General features: G+C 39.9%; 1 long non-coding RNA gene across 1 annotated transcript; it reads left to right on the top strand.

The window, feature by feature from the left end:
* The first annotated feature begins 347 nt into the window (after positions 1-347).
* Positions 348-25,269, top strand: LOC125106156 (uncharacterized). The gene is made up of 3 exons (XR_007129249.1): positions 348-705; positions 19,522-19,656; positions 22,297-25,269. It is a non-coding gene; the product is annotated as an uncharacterized LOC125106156 (long non-coding RNA).

The raw sequence follows: 25,269 nt of genomic DNA, 5'->3' as shown, positions 1-25,269 counted from the left end.
GGAGAGATTTTAGAATTTACTGGTGAGAAGAGTATAGAAAAGAGTGAGCTTCAATTCTTCACCAACAAAAAGGGTTGTAGAAAGATCCGGAGTTATATTCAAGGAGACAACTTAGAATGAGGGGCTTGGAGCGGGTGGAAGGAACGAGGGGTGCAACGTCAGTGGGTGCTCGATGGCTTTGCTGACTCTTAGAGAAGAAACGGCCAAGGCAGGTGCGGGGGGGGGGGGGGGCTCTGCCACCTGGTGTAATAGTGCCAAAATAATTGACAGCAACAATGCTTTTATTACTTTTATATAACATTCTTCTCTGGGGAGCTAGGAGCACGCCATTTCCTTCTTAGAACCTCTTTAGGGTGGGAATGGAAGAGAATTTTACACCTCCTGGGAATGGCAGTACAGGACAGTAATCTGACATGCTTAAAAGTACCTCACCAAACTGACCGTCCCTAGACCTAAATACAAAAAAGAGTAAAGAGATGGACAAGGCATTCAGCCCGGTGGCAAACTCACGTGGCCCCAAAAGAGTGGCGAGGAATAAGGGAAAAGGGTATGTTGATAAATGCGATACATTTCATCACGGGTCACACTCAGAGGAGGGACAGTCCCTCTGTTTAACTGGGATACACGAATAGGACAACTTTGAGCAAGGGGGAAGTTGAAGGCAGCTAGGATACACAACACCAGGAAACAAAACCAAGGAATAAAGTAATCAGATAGTGGAAGCAGGGCCTGGTATACCTTCTAAGGTCTTTGTAAGGCAGTATGCCGCAAGTGAGGAGGTTGGGTATTCTACATGGCCAGGTGTGAGGAGAAATGTCTATTCACTTTCATTAAACAAACCTTAAACAAGAGGTTCTTAACCTTTTCTGGGTCATTGTTTCCTTGGAGATTATGTTCAAACCTAAGGGTCCTTCTCCCAGAAAATATGTAGAGGACACACAAAATTTTGTATTTTTTTTGGAGTAACTTAGACCCCTTGGAGCTCTAAAAGGTAGCAAAAGAGATTAAAGTGATAAAAAGGGATTAAATCCACCATGTTATTTGGTTCTCTTCCATACCTCTCCCTTTCTTTCTTCAAAGCCAGGCAGCAAATATCTCATGATGTTTTGAATGTTTCTGAAGAAACAAGCATACCATTTTGTTATCTAGGCTGGGACCCTTTCTTTTTTTGTGATGTTCACTTAAATGTTGTTCCCAAAACCACAAGGTTGTATACTATACTGGTTGAGGAACATTTAGGATCGTTCCTGCCTTGAAGCATAAAATGAGATTTTATTATGCTTAAACTCTGGTGAAATCATTGCAGGTGTCACACCAGGAAGAAAATCCCTAGGGGAGAGATGAACACCTTTGCATTTTCAGTTAGAATGGAAATATAAGTTCTATGTATTGAAGAAAATATTTTTTATATAATTAAGAATGAAATTTTTTTTAAAAGATTTTATTTATTTGACAGAGAGAGATCACGAGTAGGCAGAGAGGCAGGCAGAGAGAGAGGGAGAGGCAGCCTCCCAGCTGAGCAGAGAGCCCAATGCGGGGCTTGATCCCAGGACCCTGAGATCATGACCTGAGCCAAAGGCAGAGGCTTAAACCACTGAGCCACCCAGGCACCCCAAGAATGAAATATTTTGAAGTAACAGTGTTTTTAGATAGTAATAATTTTCCTTGACCCTTTTTCCTGGCTCGACAAAGGTGGTCTATGAGTGAGTTGGTCTACAGAGGCCATGGGTCAGACCTGTCCTAATAACACATAGAGAAAATCAACAAATATTTATTTTTTATTTTTTACATTGTGCAAGTCACTATGCCTTTATATAACAAAAGTATGTATTCATAGCCTTAGATAAAGATTAATTATGATATTTAATAAAAGATTGCTTTATGGGGCGCCTGGGTGGCTCAGTGGGTTAAAGCCTCTGCCTGCAGCTCAGGTCATGATCCCAGGATGCTGGGATCGAGCCCCCCCTCCCCCAATAGGGCTCTCTGCTCAGCAGGGAGCCTGCTTCCCTTCCTCTCTCTCAGCCTGCCTCTCTGCCTACTTGTTATCTCTCTGTAAAAAAAAAAAAAAAAAAAAAAGAGAGAGAGAGAGATTGCTTTAAGCAGTGAGTTTCTGTGTTTGTTGCTTGAACTACCATAACAAAATACGGTAGACTGGGAGGTTTAAACTATCAAAATTTATTTTCTCCCAGTTCTGAAGACTAGAAGTCCCAGATGAAGGTCTGGCAGGCTCAGATCCTGGTGAGAGCTCTCTTCCTGGTTTGTAGATGGCTGCTTTCTCACAGTGTCCTCACATCAGAGAGTTCTGATCTTTTCCTCCTCTTATAAGGACATTAATCTATTAGCACCTCATCCTTAGGACCTCATCTAAACCTAATTACTTCCCAAAGTCCCTACTTCTAAATACGGTCATATTGGGGGTTAGGGCTTCAACATATGAATTTAGGAGAACACAGTTCATTTCATAGCATTTTTGGTGAATTAAATGTATCATTTGTATTGGGGCATCCTGGAAAGTCAGTTGGAGATCTGTTAAGGTCATTTCTCTGCCTCAATAGTACAAAGCCCTGAAATGTTTTAGAACTACAGGTTTACATATTACTAAAGCTCAGGGAAAACTGATTAAATAACCTGTGGCTTCATGGGGGCCAAACATCAGATGACCATTCAAAAACTCAGTTGATTATGAAGATTCAACATAGATTTTAATTGTTGGTAAAGACATGTAATTTGGCCAGAAAACAGTTAAGCAAGCTTCATCCTAATTCTTAAAACTCTTTTGAAAACTCTGTCTTAAGAGAAATAGCATTATGAAATTTCCATCTTTAGTTAGATCTCTGCTGTCCAACAGAAATATAATGCCAGCCATATAAAGAATTTAAAGTTTTCTATTAGCCACATTAGAAAAACTAAAAATAAGCTGGTTAAATTCATTGTAGTATACCTTATTTAACCCAGTGTATTAAAAATACTATCATTTTGACATGTAATCAATATAAAAATATGAATGAGATATATTATGTTCATTTTTGTATGAAATTTTGAAGATGATGTGTATATTATACTTAGAGGACAGACAGATCAATTCAGATTAGCGAAATTTCACGTGCTCAGTAGCCACATATGGCTAGTGGCTACCACACTGGACAGCTCTGATTTACAGGAAATTATGATTTGATCCATGCTATTTATATACAGAGAGACGACTGCAACCTTGTTTGTTTTATTAATAACTTTCAAAAAGGAGATAAGCAGGATGGTATTATTGGGCTTGAAACTTTATAAATCTTTGGAGTTTCTGGAATTGAGTATCTTGTCCCAGGTAAATTCTGGAATCCTCCAGGAAGATTTAATGTTAGGATAAACATTACTTTTTCAGTTGAATGAGAATTGCCTATCAGAAGGGTCATGGAAAGAGTGGGCAGCTCTACTTTAGTACCAATTATCAATTTATCAATTTGTTGCTGGCCTAACTCAAGTTCCTCTTTCATTTACTTTATGGGTTTTACTTACTGTATTTTACAAGAATGCAAGTTATATTTCTAAGAGATTACTTAATGAAAATGGTATCTTGGAAGGCTCCATAAATATTACCTTATATTGACAAAGGACTTCTCTTATAGCAGTGCAGAGATATTTTTACATTATCTAATACTCTTAGTTGCTATATGAGGATGGTAGATATTACTACCAAATGATAAATTTGCAAATGAGGAAAATCCTAAAGCTTTTTTTTTCTTTTTAAGGATTCTATTTATTTATTTGACACACACACACACACAGAGATAGCACAAGCAGGGGGAGTAGCAGGCAGTGGGAGAGGGAGAAGCAGACTTCTTGCTGAGGAGACCCCGACTCGGGGCTCCATCCCAGGATGCTGGGATCATGACCAAAGCCAAAGGCAGCCGCTTTAACCAACTGAGCCACACAGGCATCCTAAAACTCTTTTTTTAGTGAAACTTCAAAATGGTATACTGGTTATCTTAAATGTGATTATCTTAAATGTGATGCATTAACCAAGGTACATTTCTACATTTCTGTCGTTTCTTTAAAATAAATATTTAATGTTCTTTTTTATTAAGATCTAATTTATGTTTGGTAAAGAATATAAATCTGGTGTGTACACTTCAATTCCTTTTACTTTGGTATACATCTGTGTAAACTCCCTCCCCCCAGATTAAGATACAGAACATTTCCAGCCCAGCAGCAGGCTCCCCTGTGGCTCCCCTACCCCAGATAATCCCCCAGGGAAACCACAGTTCTAACTTCTGTCACCATACCTCCATAAGTGCCTGTTCTTGAACTTCCTGTTAATGGAGTCATAGTTGTTTTGCGTCAGGCTTCTTTTGGTCAGCGTCCTGTGTGTGAGATTCATTTATGTTGGCTAGAGAGACAGTTCACTCTTTTCCATTGCCATGTGTTATTTCTTTTTTTTTTTTTTTAAGATTTTACTTATTTATTTGACAGAGATCACAAGTAGGCAGAGAGGCAGGCAGAGAGAGAGGAGGAAGCAGGCTCCCTGCTGAGCAGAGAGCCCGACTCGGGTCTCGATCCCAGGACCCTGAGATCATGACCTGAGCCGAAGGCAGCGGCTTAACCCACTGAGCCACCCAGGCGCCCCTGCCCTGTGTTATTTCATCATCTAAATCTACCACAGTTTTTTTTAATCCATTCTATTGTTGATGGATATTCTTGTACATTTGCTTTTGTCTATTTTAATGGAAGTGTATTAACATACCATGTTACATTGGTTTGAGGTATGCACTATAATGATTTAACTATTCTATACTTTACTCTGTGCTCCTCAAGGTAAGTGTGCTCTTGATTCCTTTTATCTGTTTTGCCCATTCCCAACCCCCACATCTCCTCCAGCAGTCACCAGTTTGTTTTCTGTTTTTAAGAATCTGTTCTTTTATTTCTCTCTCTCTTTTTTTGTCTGTTTGTTTGGTTAGTTTTTTAAATTCGACATTTGAGTGAAATCACATGCTGTTTGTCTTTCTCTGACATATCTCATGTAACATTATACCCTCCAGGTCCATGCATGTTGTACCTGGCAACATCTCTCTTTTTTTTTAAGATTTTATGTATTTATTTGACAGCGACAGCAAGAGAGGGAACACAAGCAGGGGGATTGGGAGAGGGAGAAGCAGGCTTCCTGCCAAGCAGAGAGCCTGATGCGGGGCTCAATCCCAGGACCCTGGGATCATGACCTGAGCCGAAGGCAGACGCTTAACAACTAAGCCACCCAGGCACCCTGACATATCTCTCTTTTATGGCTGAGTAATATTCCATGGTATATCTGTACCACATTTCCTTTATCCTTTCATCTGTGCATGGACATTTGGGTTCCTTCCATATCTTGGCTATTGTAAGTAAATAACACCGCAATAAACATTGGAGTGCATATGTCTTTTAAAATTAGTATTTTCATTTTCTTTGGATAAATATCCAGTCATGGAATTTTTGCATCATATGGTGATTCTGTTTTCAATATTTTGGGGCACCTCTGTACTGTTTTCCAAGCTGCATCAATTTGCATTCCCACCAACAGTTCACAAGGGTTCCTTTTTTCCCACACCCTCACCAACACTTGTTTCTCGTGTTTTCAATTTCATTCATTCTGACAGGTGTGAGGTAATAACTTGTTTGGTTTTGATTTGTATTTCCCTGGTGATGAGTGATGTTGAACATCTTTTCATGTGTCTGTTGGCCATCTGTATGTCTTCTTTGGAAAAATGTTTATTCAGTGACTCTGCCCATTTTTAAATTGGATTATTTGTTGTTTTTGTGTTAAGTTGTATACTTTATGTACTCTGGATATTAATCCCTTATTGGATGTATCATTTGCTAATATTTTCTCCCATTCAGTAGGTTACCTTTTCATTTTGTAGATGGGTTCCTTCGCTGTGCAAAAGACTTTCATTTTGGTAGTACCAACAATTTACTTTTGCTTTTGTTTTCCTTGTCTGAGGAGATATATCTAGAAAAATGTTGCTAAGACAATGGCAGAAAGATTACTGCTTATGTTTTCTTCTAGGAGTTTATGGTCTCAGGTCTCACATTTAGGTCTTTAACCCATTTTGAGTTTATTTTGTGGATGGTGTGAGAAAGTGGTCCAGTGTCATTCTTTAGTGTATAGCTGTCCCTTTTCCCCAACACCATTTGTTGAAGAAACTGTCTTTTCCTTATTGTATATTCTTGCCTCCCTTGTCATAGATTAATTGACCATATAAGTGTGGTTATTTCTGGGTTTTCAGCCTGTTCTATTGATCTATGTGTCTATTTTTAGGCTAACACCATACTGTTTTGATTACTATAGCTTTGTAGTATATCTTGAAGTCTGGGATTGTGATAACTCCAGCTTTGTCCTTCTTAAGATTCCTCTGGCTATTTGGCATCTTTTGTGGTTCCATACACATTTCAGTATTGTTTGTTCTAGTTCTGTGAAAAATGCTATTGGTATTTTGATAGGGATTGCACTGAATCTGTAGATTGCTTTGGATGATATGGACATTTTAACAATATTAATTCTTCCAGTCCATGAGTGTGGACTGTTTTTCCATTTATTTGTGTTGTCTTTAGTTTCTTTCATCAATATTTTATAGTTTTCAGAGTATAGGTCTCACCCCTCCTTGGTTAGGTTTATTCCTATGTATTTTATTCTTTTTGATGTAATTATAAGTGGAATTATTTTCTTAATTTCTTTTTCTGCTACTACGTTATTAGTGTATAGAAACACAAGATATGGGGCGCCTGGGTGGTTCAGTGGGTTAAAGCCTCTGCCTTCAGGTCATGATCCCAGGATCCTGGGATTGAGCCCCGCATCAGGCTCTCCATCAGCAGGGAGCCTGCTCCCCTTCTTCTTTCTCTGCCTGCCTCTCTGACTGCTTGTGATCTCTGTCTTTGAAATAAATAAATAAAATCTTAAAAAAAAAAAAAGAAACACAAAATATTTTTGTATTTGGTTTTGCATCCTGCAATTTTACGGAATTCTTTTTTTTTTTTTTTTTTTTTTAGATTTTGTTTATTTGTTTGACAGAGACAGAGAGAGAAAGACCACAAGTAGGCAGAGAGGCAGGCAGAGAGAGAGTGGGGGAAGCAGCCTCCCTGCCGAACAGAGAGCCCGATGTGGGGCTCGATCCCAGGACCCTGAGATCATGACCTGAGCTGAAGGCAGAGGCTTAACCCACTGAGCCCCTCAGGCGCCCCAATTCTTAATGAATTATGTAAGTCAGGTAACTATTTCTGATAGTTTTTTGGTGGGATCTTCAGGGTTTTACGTGTACAGCATCATGTCATCTGTAAACAGTGACAGTTTAACTTCTTCCTTACTTATTCAGATACCTTTTTATTTCTTTTCCCTGATTGCTGTCATTAGGACTTCCAGTACTATGTTGAATAGAAGTGAAGGGAATGGACATTCTTGTCTTGCTCTTGAACTTAAATGAAAAGCTTCCAGATTTTAATGTTGAGTATGATGTTAGCCGTGGGTTTTTCCACATATGGCCTTTATTATGTTGAGGTTTGTTCCCTTGAAACCCACTTTTTTGAGAGTTACCATAAACAAATGTTGAATTTGATCAAATGCTTTTTCCACATGTATTATGATGATCATATGATTTTTATCCTTCATTTTCTTAATGTGGGATGTCATGTTTATCGACTTGCAGATATTGAACCATCCTTGCATCCCCAGAATAAATTCCACTCGAACATGGTGAATGATCATTTTATTGTAGTGTTGAGTGTAGTTTGCTAATATTTCGTTTAGGATTTTTGCATCTATGTTCATCAGGGTTATTGGCCTATTGTTGTCTTTCTTTCTCTTCTTTTGTAGCATCTTTGTCTGGATTTTGGTATCAGGGGAATGATGGTTTTGTAGAGTGTATTTGGAAGCTTTCCTTCCTCTCTAATTTTTGGAATAGTTTGAAAGAATAGATATTAACTCTTCTTTAAATGTTTGGTTGAATTTACCTGTGAAAACATTTTTCCTGGACTTTTGTTTGTTGGGAATTTTTTTGATTATCAATTCAATTTTGTTACTAGTAATTGGGCTATTCATATTTTCTATTTCTCCCTGATTCAATTTTAGAAGATTTTATTTTCCATGTAGTCTGTGTTTTTATTCTCAATGTTCTTTTTTTTTTCCTTAAGTTTTTATTTATTTATTTGCTGGGGCACCTGGCTCATGACCTGAGCCAAAGGCCTTTGGCTCAGGTCATGATCCACCTGGGGTCCTGGGATCAAGCCCTGCATTGGGCTCTCTGCTCAGTGGGAAGCCTGCTTCTCCCTTTCTCATTCCCCCTGCTTGTGTTCCCTCTCTCCCTGTGTCTTTCTCTGTCAAAGAATAAATAAAAATCTTAAAAAAAAAAAAAGAAAATAAAAAAAAACAAGATTTTATTTATTTATTTGAGAAAGAGAGCAAGAGGGAACACCAGCAGGGGTTGGGGAGGGGAGAGATGGAGGAAGAGGGAGAAGCAGATTCATTGCTGAGCAGGGAGCCTGATGCGGGGCTTGATCCCAGGAACCTAGGATCATAATCTGAGCTGAAGGCAGAGGCTTAACCACCTGAGCCACCCAGGCATCCCCATTCTGCATGTTCTAAACATCCTTCATTTTATTTATTTATTTATTTTTGAGTGAGAGAGTGAGAGTAAGAATGAGTGTGTCTGTGAGCACTTGGGGGTGAGGGGCGGCAAAGGGAGAGGAAGAGAGAATCTCAAGCAGGCTCCATGCTCAGTCTAAGCCCACACAGGGCTTGATCTCACAACCCTGAGATCCTGACCTGACCCCAAATCAAGAGCCAGAGGCTTAACTGACTGAGCCACCCAGGTGCCCAGCATCCTTTATTTTAATGAAGCTAATTTTATAAAACTATGTCATGTTTAGAAATTATTTTCTATCTGTATAAACTTCTCTTTTAAACTTGAGTTTATGAGTATGTTAGCTCCCTGAAGCTGTTGTAAGAATTTATCACAAACTGGTGATTTAAAACGATAGAAATTTAGTCTCTCATAGTTCTGGAGGCCAGAAATTGGAAGTCAGTAAAGCTGGGCTATTGTCAAGGTGTCAGCAGGGCTGTGTTACCTACAGAAGTTCTAGAGGAGAAGCTGTTCCTTATTTCTTTCTGTGCCTTTTCTCTTCCAGCTTCTGGAGGCTACTGGCATTCCTTGGCCTGTGGCCATATCATTCCCATCTTTGCCTCCATCTTCACTACATCATTTCTTGTATGTGCATGAGGTCTCTCTCTGCCCCTGTCTAATGAGGACTCTTATAATGTCATTTAGGGGCTACTCTGATTATCTAGGATCACTCCTCTCTCCCCTTAATTTAATCACATCTGCAAAGTTCCCTTTTCCATATAAGGTTATACATACAGGCTTTGAGAATTAGGACATGGATCTTTTGGAGATCCATTATTTGGTCTCACACTCCAATTGCCTCCAGAGTAAACCTCAAGACAAGATCATGATATTATAGACAAAGTTCTGGCTGGCAGTTGGAAGACTTGAGTGTACTTGTGTAAAATGTTAATATCTGTGGGCTTCAGTTTCTTTATAGGAATGATAACATATGCCTTATCAACTCTATAGAGTTGTTTGGTGGTGAAACTCTGCATATAAAAGGGATCTGAGGGGCGCTTGGGTGGCTTAGTTAAGTGTCTGCCTTCAGCTCAGGTCATGATCATGATCCCAGGGTCTTAGGATGGAGTCCTGCATCAGGCTCCTTGCTCAGCGGGGAGCCTGCTTCTCCTGTACTGCAGTTCTCATTTTTGCAGCCTCAGAGGGTCCAGACTGGGGGTGGAGTTAATCCGGATTCTATCCCAAACACGGGAGACTGTAGCATCATATTTTGGAGTGTCCCTCTGGTATCAGATTACTGGGTTTGAAGCCCAGCTTGATTGCTTCCTAGTGGTACAGTCTTGGGACTATTTGGGGTCTGAAATAATAGAGTATCCTTCCAGCACTCTATCTAGGGACAATTTAATATGAAGACTTGCTCACTAGCAGAAGGGGGCTGACTACTTACAGGAGTAAAAGTTGTGTGCCAACCACTACCTCTTGGCTGAAGAGAGGAGACAATAAAGGAACTAAGGGCCAGGGTGGGAGTCAGTCCTCTTCAGAGAAGCTGTGGGTACCTCAGGAACATGCAGCCTGCTGCTGGGGAAGGACTTCCCAGAAGGTAGGACCAGAGCTGTGCTGCAGAAGCCGCTAGGGAGGACAGTGTGGCCCCAGGTACAGCTGGGACTCCTCCAAGCTGCCTTCTGGTTTCTCCTGACGAAGAACAAACATGGAGGGTCGGGGCCTGGAGGGGAGGGTCTTCCTGGCATGTCCCTCTGGTGCCCTCTATTGACACAATATTTGGCCAGTCCCAGCTCACAAAACTGGGCAAAGGAGGGTGGGTTTGGAGCCGAGGGACAATACAGTGATATCCGGCAGTTATTTTTTCTCTTAGGCTTTAATGTTCTTCATCTAGAAACTGGGGATAAGAATTGTGCCCCCAGGTAGAACTATCGTACAAAATAAATGAATTAATGCCTGTAAGTGCTTAGACCAGGGGCTAGCACAGTCTAGGTCATCTATTCCAGCCCATCTTATTTATTCCTCGTTCCGGGTCTGTGTCATGTGCTGACATGGAGAGAAAAATGCGACACTCCCTCTGGCTTCATAGAGCCTCATCTTTAGCACCTTAATTACGTGCTCAGATTTGAGATACTTCCTAGGTTATATTTTAAGGACAAATACTATCTCAAAGCCTACCCTCAAGAATTTAAAAAATTTCTCCCCATAGTAGAACAATTTGCGGAGGGGGAATCTAGTTCTTTTTAGTAGAGAATATGCATGTTATTTTTCTGTCTGACTCTGTAAATGGAGAGGTCAGTGCCAAATAAGTGACTTCCTTTAACCAATCCTTAACTGCGTGCTGTGGGTCAGGCAGTGTTCTAGGCACGGGGGTATAGAAGAAAACAAGACAAAAACAAAAAATTTCTGTCCTCGTGGAGCTTAGATTCTAGGTGAGAGCCAGAGGACACAGGCAATAAATAAACTAAAAAATGATGTAGACGTGCTAAATACTAGGGTGAAAACTAAAACTGGGAGCGAGGATAAATTTTATTCTTCTCAAATCTCACTACTTAAAAGGAATTGTGTGCACATGTGTTTTGGTACCAGATCCTTGTCCATTCAGCGATTCTGTGTCATCTGTGGAAACCAGAAACCCCAGGACCCCAGGAGAGCCTGTGCTGGGAAAGTTTTCCTTTTCACACAGAGGAATTTGGTTAAATTGGAGTTAGGGGGTGCCTGGGTGGCTCAGTAGGTTAGGCCTCTGCCTTCAGCTCAGGTCATGATCCCAGGGTCCTGGGATCAAGTCGCGCATCGGGCTCTCTGCTCAGCAGGGAGCCTGCTTCCCACTACCCCCGTCTGTCCCTCTGCCTACTTGTGATCTCTCTGTCTGTCAAATAAATAGATCCTTGATAATGAAAAAAAAATTGGAGTTAGGTTCTCTTATTTTAAAATCTTCTCCTCATACTATAAACGTGCACAATTCAGATTCATCACACCCAGTTTCACATATACTCTGTGAGCAATAAACTCCTCTTCCTTAATGTTCTCTTAACTGTTAGATTGTTGGTGACGATGTCTGGAGAGTTCCTAAACCTCATCTTTTTTCACCTATATGTCTGAATGGCAACATCTCCTTAAATCTGACTAGGACCTTTGTGTTAAGTTCTTTAAAAAAAAAAAATTCTTTCTCTTTTCAATATTCATGGGAATGGCTGATCTCCAACCTATGAAATGAAAGGAGAAGTTTCAGAAGAATCTCTTCCATTTAATTCCCCCACTGTAGAGACTTTAGAAACAGGTCTCAAAATTATAGGAACCACAAATTTAAAAAGTGTTAGTTTGATATGTCTGAAATTAATGCTTTAATTTATTCACCACAGAATGTCTTCACACATCGCTGTTTTGTGTAATTTATACCATATACTGTCTACTCAAGTTAATGTGTGAAGCATGGTTAAATTATGCCTAAAATGGAATATGAAAACTATCTACAATATGGTGACGGGAAAAGGGCCTAAGTAGGAGTAATGGGGCAAAATTTAAATACGACAAATGGAAATAGAAGCTTCAGAAAAACTGTCAGGTGTCTAAGATGAGCCTAACTGGAACACGCTCACCAGAAAAGACTTTAAGACATCCAGAGAAGTCTACTGGGAAAGGGGCAGACAAAGTTCTAGAAAATATTTCTATAGGGAACACGTAATTGTACATGTGGCCTAAAAAATGGACTAGATAATCTAATAGGCTTTTGTGTGTCTCATATCTTCAGTTTTCAGTCTTTGGTTAATCATGTCAAAGAAGCTTTGGGATAAAGATCAAATGAACAATTATAGAGAAAAAGGAGACCTATTTTGTCAATATGATTTCATTTGTTCTTTTCCCCAAAGTGTATAGCATGCTGATAGGACTGTCATTCATTTTTCTTATGGCTAATTTAATGCTGGTAAAAGGGGCCAATCCCATAGCTTGGGAGAATGCAGTCTGCCCTTCACTCCCCTGACCTTGTGCTCAGTCTCATTCTCAAGGAGTCTGGGGGAGAACCGTAAAGGCAGGATGATCTTCCAGTGATCCAATTTGGTTTTGTTTTTGAGATTAATAATACAATGCTAGTTAGTGTTGTTAAATATTAACAATTTGGAGATTGTTTTCATTAATTCACTGAAACTCCTGCTTATGTGCAAAGCACTTGCTTCTAGGTTTTAGGTCATGTAGGAAATACAGGTCTCTGGGAGACTGTTCCTGCCTTCAGTGGTGTACAGCTCGGTTAGCTGCTAAAATGAGAAAGAGCTGCTGTGTTTACAGTGGGCCATCACTTCAAAAACACTGAAGGCACAATGGGAAATGGAATTGAGATTAGGGGCGGGGGAGAGGGGATGTGCAGGAAGAGGTCCCTAGGTTGGGTGGGTCTAAGTTTATTTCCCTCTGTGATGTTTAATAGTCTTGTTTTTACTCTTATATTAATCAGGGCTTTCCAGAGAAACAGAATCAATAAGGGATATAGATACAGACTCAGATATAGAGATTCCTTTGAGGAACTGGCCCGGAGGCGGAGGAATCCCACAGTCCAATTCTGGAAGCTGGAGACCCAGGAAGGTCAGAGGTGTAGCTTGGTCCGAGTCTGAAGGTCAGAGAACCAGAGGAGCTGAGGCTGTAACTCTCAGTCCAAGGGCAGGAGAGGACTGATGTCCCAGCTCAAGCAGTCAGGGAGGAAGGCAAAGGGGCGAATTCCTCTTTCCTCTGCCTGTTTTCTTCAGACCCTCAAGGGTTTGGATAATGCCCACCCACCCACTTGGGGAGGGCGATCTACTGAACCAGGACCACTGAGTCAACTGTTAATCTCATTTGGAAACACCTTCACAGGCACACCAAGAATAACATTTAATTTGAGTGCCCATGTCCCAGTCAGATACAATTAACCGTCATCACAACTCTGAAGTTGTATTTCAGCAAAAGAGCCTAAGTTTTGGACTTTGCTGGAGGAGGCATCTCAGGACAGTCTCTTAGCTGTTGTCTGCACCACCGTCCCTTAGACCTCACCCTGTTTCACTCACACCCTGAGTGCCTGCCTCCTCTTGATCCCCTGCTGTGTTCTCTGGTGTGGGGCAGAGGGTGCTCTGCTCTCACAGGAGCCGACTCACCCCCTATGAGCACATGGCTGCTGCTTCCCCCAGAACTAGCACAGTCCAGGTCCACTCCGACAGTGGGGCCAACCAAGGGCCTCTCATTGCTTCCACACATCCTGGGGAGCTAAAATCCTTGCTTAGGAGTGCTTGAATGAGATCTCTATCTTAGGGGGGACCTATAGTTTTTTAAAAGCAAAGCAAAACAAGTAAACTGGAGGTCTGCTATAAAATTCAAGTGATCTGGTACACGTTCTGGTTTCATAAATTGGTTATTAGTAATTAATAATCCATGCAGATATGTTCTACCATTTTAGTAATTTTTGCTAATTTCATCGAAGTCATTTATTTTTTATTTTTTTATTTTATTTTATTTTTTATTTTTATTTTTTTAAAGATTTTATTTATTTATTTGACAGACGGAGATCACAAAGAAGCAGGCAGAGAGAGAGGAGGAAGCAGGCTCCCCGCTGAGCAGAGAGCCCGATGTGGGGCTCAATCCCAGGACCCTGGGATCATGACCTGAGCCGAAGGCAGAGGCTTTAACCCACTGAGCCACCCAGGAGCCCTATTTTTTATTTTTTTAAAAGATTTTATTTACTTATTTATTTATTTGTCAGAGAAAGAGAGAGAGAGAGCAAGCGAGCGAGCACAAGCAGGCAGAGTGAGAAGCAGGCTCCTCGCTGAGCAAGGCGCCCAATGCTGGTCTTGATCCCAGAATCCTGGGATCATGACCTGAGCCGAAGGCAGCAGCTTAACCAACTGAGCCACCCAGGTGTCCCATCGAAGTAGTTTATAATTTCATTTTAAATGAGATGTAAATATATTCCGTATTTGCTTTGAAAGTAATGCTCAACCTCCAGGAAGCTACGCGGCACTAGTTTCAATCTCTGAAGCATTAGGCTGAACCTGCTTTTTCTTTTCTTATGAGGATGAGCAGGATTGAAGGTGAGCAAGTGAGAATAAACCAGACTACACTGTGTTTATCTCTGCAAGTCTTCACTTTTCGACTCAATCTATATTAGCATTTTTCAAGACAAAAACATCATGGGCTTTTGAACACTTGGGCCAAGGCCTACCTTTCACCCCTGAGTTTTTCCAGGTGGGCCTGGTTAGTTTAGCGTCTTTGATCTCTTTGTCTTCTCAGTCGGGCTATACAGATTTCCTCTGGACTTTTGTGTTCCTATAAGCAGTTTGCTTTGCAATTCCCATCACCCTTTACAGAAACTGAGAAGAGACTTTGATCTCATCTGTACAAGGTGTGCTCACAAGGAAATTACCCACGTCTACAGCATCATTTACGCTTTATGGACAAACTGACGTAGTATCTCTCTCTAGTACACCAATAAAACAGTTCCAGCTACTTAACCATCTTACTACTCTATGTTTGATCCTGTTGTTTCCAGAGACAGTTTATTATTATTTTTTGATATTCTGATGTTTTAGTTACTTTCTAAAAAAGATTATTTATTTACTTATTTATTTTTGTGTGAGAGGGAGAGAGAGAGTGCACGAGCAGGGGCAGAGGGAGAAGCAGACTCCTGGCCAAGCAGGGAGCCGGACACGGAGCTCCATCTCAGGGTCCTGGAATCACGACCTGAGTCCAAGGCAGGCACTTAACCAACTGAGCCACCCAGGTGCCTCCAGGTACATTTTTAATGGGCAACTCAAGACACAATATCTACCTAAGAATTCCCATTTTTAAGCCTAACTTATTCATTCTTGGTTGGTATTCTTCTCATTGATTGTTCTAAATTAGGGTTACCATATCTCTGGGGATAATTCATAAAGAAACAACAGCTAAATTTGAACTTCACATAATAATAAATGCTTTCTTTATAAGTATGCCCCATGCAATATTTGGGACCTACTCATACTAAGAAATTATTCATTCTCTATGTGAAATTCAGACTTAATTCAGTGTATCGTGTTTTATTTTGCAACCTTATCATAAATGGGAATTTCTGCTCTGCAGCATCTCCACCCTTCAATCCCCAGAAATTCGGGGGTTCAGAGTCCAAAGAGGGAGAAGGGGATATAGGAGTAGATACTTGGCTTTCATTATTAGGTCTTTGGTAATTTCTGGGGTTTTAAACCCCCTTGGAAGCCTAGAAAAGTGGTACCTGAGGCATTCAGTGAAAGGAGAGGGACCCCAGGAATGAGGTTGCCCCAGGGATGAGATAGCTCTTCATGACATGGTTTACACATCCATTTAAATCAATATCAATTTATCCAGACCCCAGCAGGCCTGCAGCAATAGACACCAGTGACTGTGTGGTCCTTGAACTGTTCATCTACAGTCCGTGGGCGGGTCATGTTGTACTGTATGCCATCCTGATAGTGTGTCTGGCTGAGGTTACTTATCATACTATTGCTGTTTAGTGAAATGGAATTCTGCTTGTAAGATGTTGGTATGACAAGGAAAAAGATTCATATTTCAGGATTCATAGCCTTTCCTCCTCCTCACCTTGAAAAAGAGAGTTTCTTTTCATCTGCGCTCTGTCTCTGGTCCCAGCATTGCACGGGACCAGGTTAATGCATGAGGAAGGGAATTAATACAGCCAAGGCCAGTTCAATTCATTTCAGGAAGCAGCACGATGAGAAAATACCAGATCGAGAAGATGAGAGGGGTAGGCAGAAAAAGAACAGGGTGCTCTGTGTGTGCAAGGAGGCCTGGGAGAGAATGAGAAAGGGGGCTTTTGGAGGAATACAACAGAAAAGGAGGAGGTCTGGAAGCAGTGTTCCTGCTGGACTCCATGAAACACCAGAGAAGAGAAAGAAAAGATTAGAACTTGTGCCATGGCTTGTAAGATTCATCCCCCTCTTGGCATTTTTTGAGAGACTGTGGTTAATATTATTTTTATCTGATGACTTTTGCTTTCACAGAGATTTCCTCCGTGTGTGAATGGTCCTGAAATATACGTACATGTAACCCAGCTTCTGCTGTTGACACACAGGGAGAGGGAGGGTAAAGCAGGGCAGTAAGGATCCCTTAAATTCTGATCAGACAGTTGTTGGGTAGAAAAACTGTAGAAATTGTATCTCCTGATTTCATCATATACCATTCCCTGTTGGGGGGAGTAGGGGGGGCTAGAACTGTTATTCCCGATGGGAACACTAAAAAACAAATCAACCCTATCTATTCATGTCTTTGTGACATTATGGATTTTCTCTCTACCTTCATTCCCTTTCCTCACGTAGTTAAGTATGTGTGTGACATAATGTATATATGACATGAGCATGAGATTTTAACTTATATTTTGGTCATGCGAAGTAGAACTTACACTCCAGATTAATGTGTTTTTCTTCCATAGTTGTCAACGTGAATGCTTCAATGTTTGCATCTGTGCATTATTTCCAGATATTTCATTAACTTTGACACTGCATTGTTCAAAAAAATTGGGATCTCCTGTTTTGGCATAACCTTCAGAGTCTATGTCAGATTACTTTGATTATCTTCAGTAATGGGAAATCTTCATCCTTAAGGATGCATTTGACTTTTGGAAACAACCAAGGATAATCTGGAACACGCTTTGATGGATAAAGTACGTAATCATAATAGATAACGCTTCTGGGGGGTGCCTGGGTGGCTCAGTGGATTCAGCGTCTGACTCTCGGTTTTGGTTCAAGGCATGATCTCAGATTCATGGGACTGAGCTCTGTGTCAGGCTCTGGGCTTTGTGAGGAGTCTGCTTGAGATTCTCTCTCCCTCTCCCCCTCCTCCTGGCCCTGCTCACATGTGTTCTCTCTCTCTCTCTCTCTAAGATAAATCTTTAAAAAAGAAGATAACACTTGGGGATAAAAACAACACAGGAAAATTGATGAAGCTTTTTGTATCATTCATAAACGAAAAACAGTTATAAAAATAAGGTATTCTAAGTTATTTTCGAGCAATGGATTGAGTTGAATGAAAAACTATTTCAAAATAACCATTTGTTTGGAACTGTGTTTACTTTTTCATTCATCTATACATTCAGCATAAATTCAATAGATATGCCTTGAGGACCTACCCAGTCTTAAAACAGTAGCTGTGAGAATACCAAGATCTTAAAAAAGGAAAGAAAAAAAGGAAATCTTGGTTCTTGTCCTCAAAGAACTTCTAATTCTATAGAAAAATATTTATGTAAACATGATCTTAGTATGCAGATCTTATCTGAAACCTTTCATGGGTTTTAGAACTCAGAATATTTCACATTTTTACAAGGTAATAGGAGGAGATTCCAATCACTGTGGCTGCAGAACATTACCTAAAATTTTGTGCCTTAAAACAAAAACATGTATCTTTCTCATGAATCTGTGTTTGGGTCAAGGCTTGGTGTCAGCTTGTCTTTGCTCTGCTCAGCCAATAGGTGGGGGCACTTGAGTATCAAGGATAGGCATCATCTGAAGATGTCAGTTCATTCTCACGTCTGGTCGTTGATGCTGGTTGGTTGTTGATGCTGGTCGGTCATTGATGATGACTGGTAATCAAGACCTTGGCTGGGGCTGTGGGCTAGAACAGCTACAGGTGGCCTCACTACATGGATGAATTTCCTCACAACATGGTAGCTGAGTTCCAAGGGCAAGCATTTTGAGAGTGGAATGGAGAATAGGTAGAAGCCATATCACCTTTTGTGACCTAGCCTTGGAAGTCAAGCTGTGTCTCTTCTACTACTTTTATTCATAAAATCACTCCCATTTTCAAGGGGGGAGTAAAAATAGACCTCCCCTCTTGATAAGTGGTAAAGTTCTAGAAGAACTTGTGGGATGAGACACGTTGCAGTAGCCATTTTCGGAATGATGCATAGAGTAGAGGTACATATACTATGTGTTACATACTGTTACCAGTGGGGACTGAGGCTTCACTCTGCAGTGAAATCCATTAATATTTCTGCATGCAAAATTAATGAATATTAATACAAAGAATAAATTGAGATTATAAATATAGGTAGTTTAATTCAGATCTTATCACCAAATGAGTTACCAAAAATTTTTCAGTTTTAAGAGATTTTCTGATTTCATTCAGACTTTCTAGTAGCTGGTTTTTGAGCTGTCATGTAATTCGCACTGATGGGAGGCCATAGGTATCTACAACACATCTGAACAAGAGACCATAGGAGAACTGGAGGAGAAAAAAATCTTCATAGGACAGGTAGCTGAAAGTGGATTATTTAGGAAGGGTGTTCCAAACCAAAGAAACTCCAAAAGAATGGATGTCTGAGTGGAGAAAAGCAAGATTTTCAAAATAGGTAGAATGTACGCATTAGAGAACACAAGAGGCCAGATCATGAAGAGTCTCGGATGCCCTATTATGGAATTTGCATTTTATCCTGTAGAGACAAAATGAAGCCAATCAGGGGTTTTAAGCAGGAGAGAGCTGTGATCATATTTACCCTGCAGAATGATAATTTTGGTGACGGACAGTAGATTGAGGCAGATGAAGATAGGGTTCACTCAGGAAGCTCTTCAACAGGCAACCAAAACTGATGATCACCTGAAATAAAAGCAGGAAAGAACTCTTGCATTTAGCTACCATTTTATTTTGTGCTAAGATCAGCATTAAGCATGAAAATGTGATGTGGAGATGGAGAGGAGTTGTCAGATTGTCTCTTATAATTAATGTTTTTATCCAAGTAGTGCATATATCTTCTTTACAATGTTAACTAGCACAAAGCATAGATTAAAAGCCAACGTGCACCGGACCACATCCCATTACCCCAAGTCTTATTCCTTAAAGGCTACCACTTTCACCCCTTTAAATGGTTTCTTCTGGGATCTATATAAGGTGCCGCATCTGCTGCAAGTAACAAAATAAACCAATTTGAAAATATCTTAAATAATAACACTTATTCTCACAACAGGCTGTCCAGAATGGACAGGCTTCAGACACCATATTTGCTTCCATCTCAGCTGTCTCATCATGATCACAAGATCAATGCTTCTGTTCCAAGAATCATATGAAAAATTCCATTGTAAGAAGAGGGGCCATTCTTCTTGTGAGTCTTTGGGGTTTGTTTTGTTTTGTTTCCATTTTTCTTTGTTTTTTGTTTTTTCAGTTTATTAGCAAATAATTTTTTTTTTCCCAGAAGCTCTCTAGCTGCCTTTCCCTCCTGTGCCTTTGGCTAATTTGGGTCACATGCCTTGTTTGGATTCTGTATTGTCAACTTGGCATCACCACCACCCCTTCTAAAGTCTCCTTTCCTTTGAAGAGAAGCCAGGAGCTACATTTGCTAGATTCCCCTTTGTTGTGTGGTCCCAGGCTAGAGTGTACTGATGAGAGGCAACCTTGAGCCAAAGTAATGGAGAGCTCATTATTCTCAGACAGTTGCAGCCAGAACTGGGGAAACTTCAAGGTGAGTTTTGAAAACCACCTGCTTGAACACTTCAGGTTGAGGAGGTCGGTAGCAGTTTCTCTACCGAGAAACTGCTCTTAAGTTTTTTGGGGGGAGGGGGAATAAGCCACCAATTCCCTGTATTAAAGCCCTTTATAGCTAGCTCTGGTTTTATAGAATGATCTATGACCCTTCCTAAACATAGCACCAATGTAAGGGAAATGAATTACAACACTGATATAGACAAATCAGGATTTAAGTATGATTCCAGTGTGGAACACCATGGTAATATGGGGAAATTTGACTTCAAGTAATGGTAGTGTAGCTCGGTCAAGCTGATCTTCCTACAGATATCAATGATAGAGTCTGGATGGGAATGTTAAAAACCAGCTATCTGAAGGCATTGGACAGAGACCAAACACAAGCAGATATTGAGGAGTCTACCTTTAAAAGATTAGAATTATACCACTGTAGTTTTTGAATTTGTAGTTTTTGCTCAAAGTTGTTCACCAGTCCATTATGTGGCTCAGAATGAAAACTTTACTGAATATTGGTGTCAGAGTATAGAGTTCAGGACTGGAAGAGCAGCTGGGGAGCTGGGAGGGTGTATCCTAGGAGGGAGGAGGTCATAGAGGTTGTGAACCTAAATCTTCATATAAACTTTGCTGAATTTCTTGTTCAGGTGCTGAAATGTGCATCAGTAGGAGAGACCACATAGAGTGCAAAGAAAAAGTGACCACTAGAAACTGAAAGAATTAAGCAGAGATTTCAGCTATTACCCAGAACAGAGGAGACAGACTTAGGAGTTTGAGTCCAGCCAATTTAACTCCCTGCTAGAACAAAAATCACTCTTCTTAACAATGTAACAGAATCCAGAATTTCTACAATGTATAATTTCTAATGTCTAGTATACAATAAAAGTAACCAAATGTGTAAAGAAATGGGAAAATATGACCCATATGCAAGAAGGAAAAAACAACCAAAGAAAACCAAACCTCACATGGTACATTATAGACAGAAACTTTAAAGCAACTATTATAAATATGTATGAGAACTTATGGGAAAATATAGTCTTAATGAATGAACAGATGGAGAAACATCAGCAAAATAGAATGAAAAGTCCATTTTCCTCTGTGCTACTCTAACAAAAACACCATAGCCTGGGTGGCTTAAATAACAAATATTTATTTCTCATACTTCTGGAAGCTGGGCAGTCCAGGATCAAGGTGCCAGCAGGTCTGGTCTCTGATGACATTCTGCTTACTGGTTCGGAGTTGGCCATCTTCTCACTGTGTCCTTGCCTGGCAGAAAGAAGGAGCTCTCTGGGGTTTCTTGTACAAGGGCACTAATACCATTCACGAAGACTCCACCTCATGACCTCATTACCTCTCAGAGGCCCCACCTCCTCTAATACCATCACACTGGGGGTTAGGATTTCAACATGTGAATGGCAGGGAGAGACACATTCCATCTACAGCAGACTCAAATGAAAATTCTAGGTGAAAAATACAGAAACTAAAATGAAAAACTTACTAGATATGCTTAGTGGCAGATTAGGGAATGCCCAAGAATCAGTGAATTTGAAAGCAGATAAATGGAAATTGTTCAAATTCCAGAAAAGGGAGAAAAGATAGAAGAAATATGAATGGATTTTTCAAAGAGCTCTGGTTTCTTAAATACGAGCAGTCTAATACATGTGATTAGAATACTAGGAGCCAAGAGAATAGGGAAGAAAAAAATATTTGAAGAAACAATGGCTGAAAACTTAGCAATTTGGTAAAAACAATAATGGATCCAAGGTGAGTGAAGCACAAACAAAATAAATACAAAGAAAACAACACTAGACACATGACTGACTGTAGGATTCTAAAGATAAAGAGAAAGGATTCAGGAGAAGAATAAGGCCTGTATGTTACTTAGAGAGAACCAATACAAATAAGGCAGACTTCTCAGGAGAAACAGGGGAGACCAGAAGTCTGTGATACACACCCAGATCACATCAGTGGAAAAACCCGTTGTCCCAGCTGAGAGGAGTGCCTTCAGCAGACAACCTTCCATTTTCAGCCCCGTTAGGAGGGATTGACTCAGCTGTAGAGCACTGACTTAAGATCAAGCCTCTTCCTGGGATACCTACAGCAGTGGTTGATCAGGGCGGGACCTGACCATCTTGGCCCAATGCAAGACAAATCTGAAGGGCCATTCTTGCTCCAGATCTCCCCCTGGGGCGTTGGCTGAGGCTACCAAAGGACATGCATCAGAGCTCAATTTTTCCTTCTGACTACTCTTGCTTCCTTCGTTCCACAGGTTTTGATACCAAGGAGACTCCTTAGTAAACATTCTGCTGGCTCAATTCCACCTCAGAGTCTACCTCCTAGGAAACCCAACCCATGACGACTATTGGATAACACCTGTAAGTACTAAAATAAGTACCGCTGTTAACCCAGCTTCTATATGCTACAAAATTATCTTTCAAAAATGAAGAAAAACAAAGATGTTTTCAGATGGACAAAAGCTAAGAATCGGTGTGTTGTGCTATAAGAAATACTTAAGGTAATTCTTAAGTGGGAGGTGAATGACATCAGATGATAACTTGGATTCAATGGAAGAAATTAAGAGCACAGGAAATGGTACATTTAGGGGTAAACATGAGAAAATACACACATTTTCTTTTCTTTTCTTTTTTTTAAGATTTTATTTTTAAGTAATCTCTATACCCAAAGTGGGGCTTGAACTCCTAACTCTTAGATCAAGAGTTACATGCTCCACCAACTGAACCAGCCAGGGGCCCCTTGTACCCATTTTCTTAATTTCTTGAAAAAGCATAGGATTGCATAATGCAGCTTATAACATAGTATTGTGGGTTTTATAACGTAAGTACCTATAGTAGATATGACAAAAATCTCACCAAGTTGGGAGAGTGGTAAATAAAACTATGATTATTAAAAGGTTGCTATATTTTATGTGAAGTAGTACAATATAAACTCTAAGTAGATTGTGGTAATATAAAGATGTATATTGAAGTCCTTGGAGTAACTACTAAAAATAATGGAAGATATATAGCTAAAAAACCAACAAAGAAATCAAAATGGAATACTCTAAAGTATTCCAACAACCCAAAAGAAGGAAAGAAGAAAGGGAAAAAATGAAGTGGACAAACAAAACAAACTGAATGCATTATTAATGTATAGTAATGATTGTGGGAGCTAGGTTTCTTATCATCAGAGAAGGAAATTATCAATGTAGAAAGTAGAGTCAACTAGTGGTATTGGAATTTACTTATATAAGTAAACACACAAATATGAATATAATATATGTATGTGTATGTGGGTATCCGTAGATATCCGTAGATACACACAACTATATTATTTCTAGCTGTGACCACCGACAAGGTTTGAAAACATCAACTATGAGCGTATTTAGAGGCCAAGTCTTGATTTCTGAAAATGTTTCTCAGTGTAAAAGAACCAAGCCTTTTTGTTTAGAAATGACTGATTTGAGGACTGGGGTAGGGAATGTACAAAATGAGCCTGGAACATTCTGTGCCCCAAAGTAAGGAAGTCCCTGAGGAGTGATGGGGATCTGTCAAGGGCCATACAATCCAGCTTGACTGGGCTTCCCACCGGTGAAATATGGAACACTGTGACTTCAAAATAAATAATAGTAACAAATTGTAAGCCATTGAATAATACAAGAATTCATGAGTCCACAGTTGCTCTGAGTAAATATGTGAGTAAATTGAAATTTAAGTGAAGGAACAGATATCTACATAGTCTTTACCTCTTCATGAAGCACTTCTTGATTACAGAGGGAAAAAGTAAGTTGAGAGTGGGAGAAGCCTGCCAGACACCAGATCTTAATCAAATGAGCCACAGCAACATCCCTAGTAATGGGACAAACAAATCAGAACCACCTGCTAGAACACAATGAGAAGAACACACAAAACATCACTTCCGTGATAACTCCTGTCGAAGATTCATAAGCTGCATCTAATCATGAGGAAACAGCAGAGAAACCCAAACTGAAGGACATTATACAAAATAACTGTTTTGTAATCTTCAGAATTGTCAAGGTCATGAAAGTCAAGAAAGGACCAAGGAATTATTCCAGAGAGAAGGTTACAAAAGAAACATGACAAGTAAATACAGTGTATTATCCTGGACCGGCTCCTTTTGCTATTAAGATTGTTACTGGAACAACTGGTGAAACTTAAATGGGTAGAAGAATTAAATAGTAATGTATTAATGTTAATTTCCTCACTTTGATGATGGTGTTGTGATTATGCAGGAGAATAACCTTGTCTTTAAGAAGTATACACTCAAGTATTTGAGAGTAAGGAAAATGATATTAGTAACTTATCTCAACTGGCTTAGGAGGAAAAGTACTGTGCACTGTACCTGCAACTTTTCTGTAAGTTTGAGCTTGTTTCCAAAATAAACAAATACCCACTTAGGAACAAAACCCACAAGATAGCATTAGAATGGTTAAAATAAATTAGAAAGGATGATAGAAATGTTGAGAGGAGGGTTCAAAGCAACCAGTACTCTCATAAATGCTGGTGTAATGTGAAATTATAAAATCATGTTGGAAAATGTTTGGTAGTTTCGTATAAGGTTATCCCTTCCTTTGAGCCAGCAATCCCACTCCTGGGTATGTACCCAAGAGAAATGAAAATGTATGCCAACACAGATACTTGGACAGGAATACTTGTGGCAGCTCTCTTCATAATAGCCAAAATCTGGAACAAAAGATCTCTCAGTAGGAAAATGGATTTTAAATTGTTGATATAATTGTACAATGTAATATTACTCTGACCAAAATGTACTATTTATACATGAAATAGTATGAGTGAATTTCATAGACGTTATGCTGAGTGAACAAAACTGGAGTACATACTGTATGATTCCATTTATGGAGAGTTTTAGAGGAGGCAGAACTACTTTATGATGCAAAAACTAAGAACAGTTACTGCCTCTGGTGGGATTAACTGCAAAAGGACACTAGAGATATTTGGGGGGTATGTAGATGTTCTACATCTTGTTGGAGTGTGGGTTACCGAGGTACATAAATTAATCTAAATTGTAGACTGTTGACATAGACAATCCTAAGGAATCTACAAAAAAAAAAAAAAAGATGAGAATTTAGCAAGGTTGCAATATACAAATTTACTATTCAAAAATGAATTTTAATTTTATATAGTAGCAGCGAACAATTGGAAATGAAAAAGAATTTTTTCAGGGAGAGAGTGCGTGCATGAGCATTGGGGGAGAGGCAGAGGAA

Source organism: Lutra lutra, chromosome 8 (genome assembly GCF_902655055.1).
Source record: "Lutra lutra chromosome 8, mLutLut1.2, whole genome shotgun sequence".
NCBI classification, from domain to species: domain Eukaryota; kingdom Metazoa; phylum Chordata; class Mammalia; order Carnivora; family Mustelidae; genus Lutra; species Lutra lutra.
The sequence above is the reverse complement of the archived record's forward strand: the minus strand, read 5'-3'. Positions and strand labels throughout refer to the sequence as shown.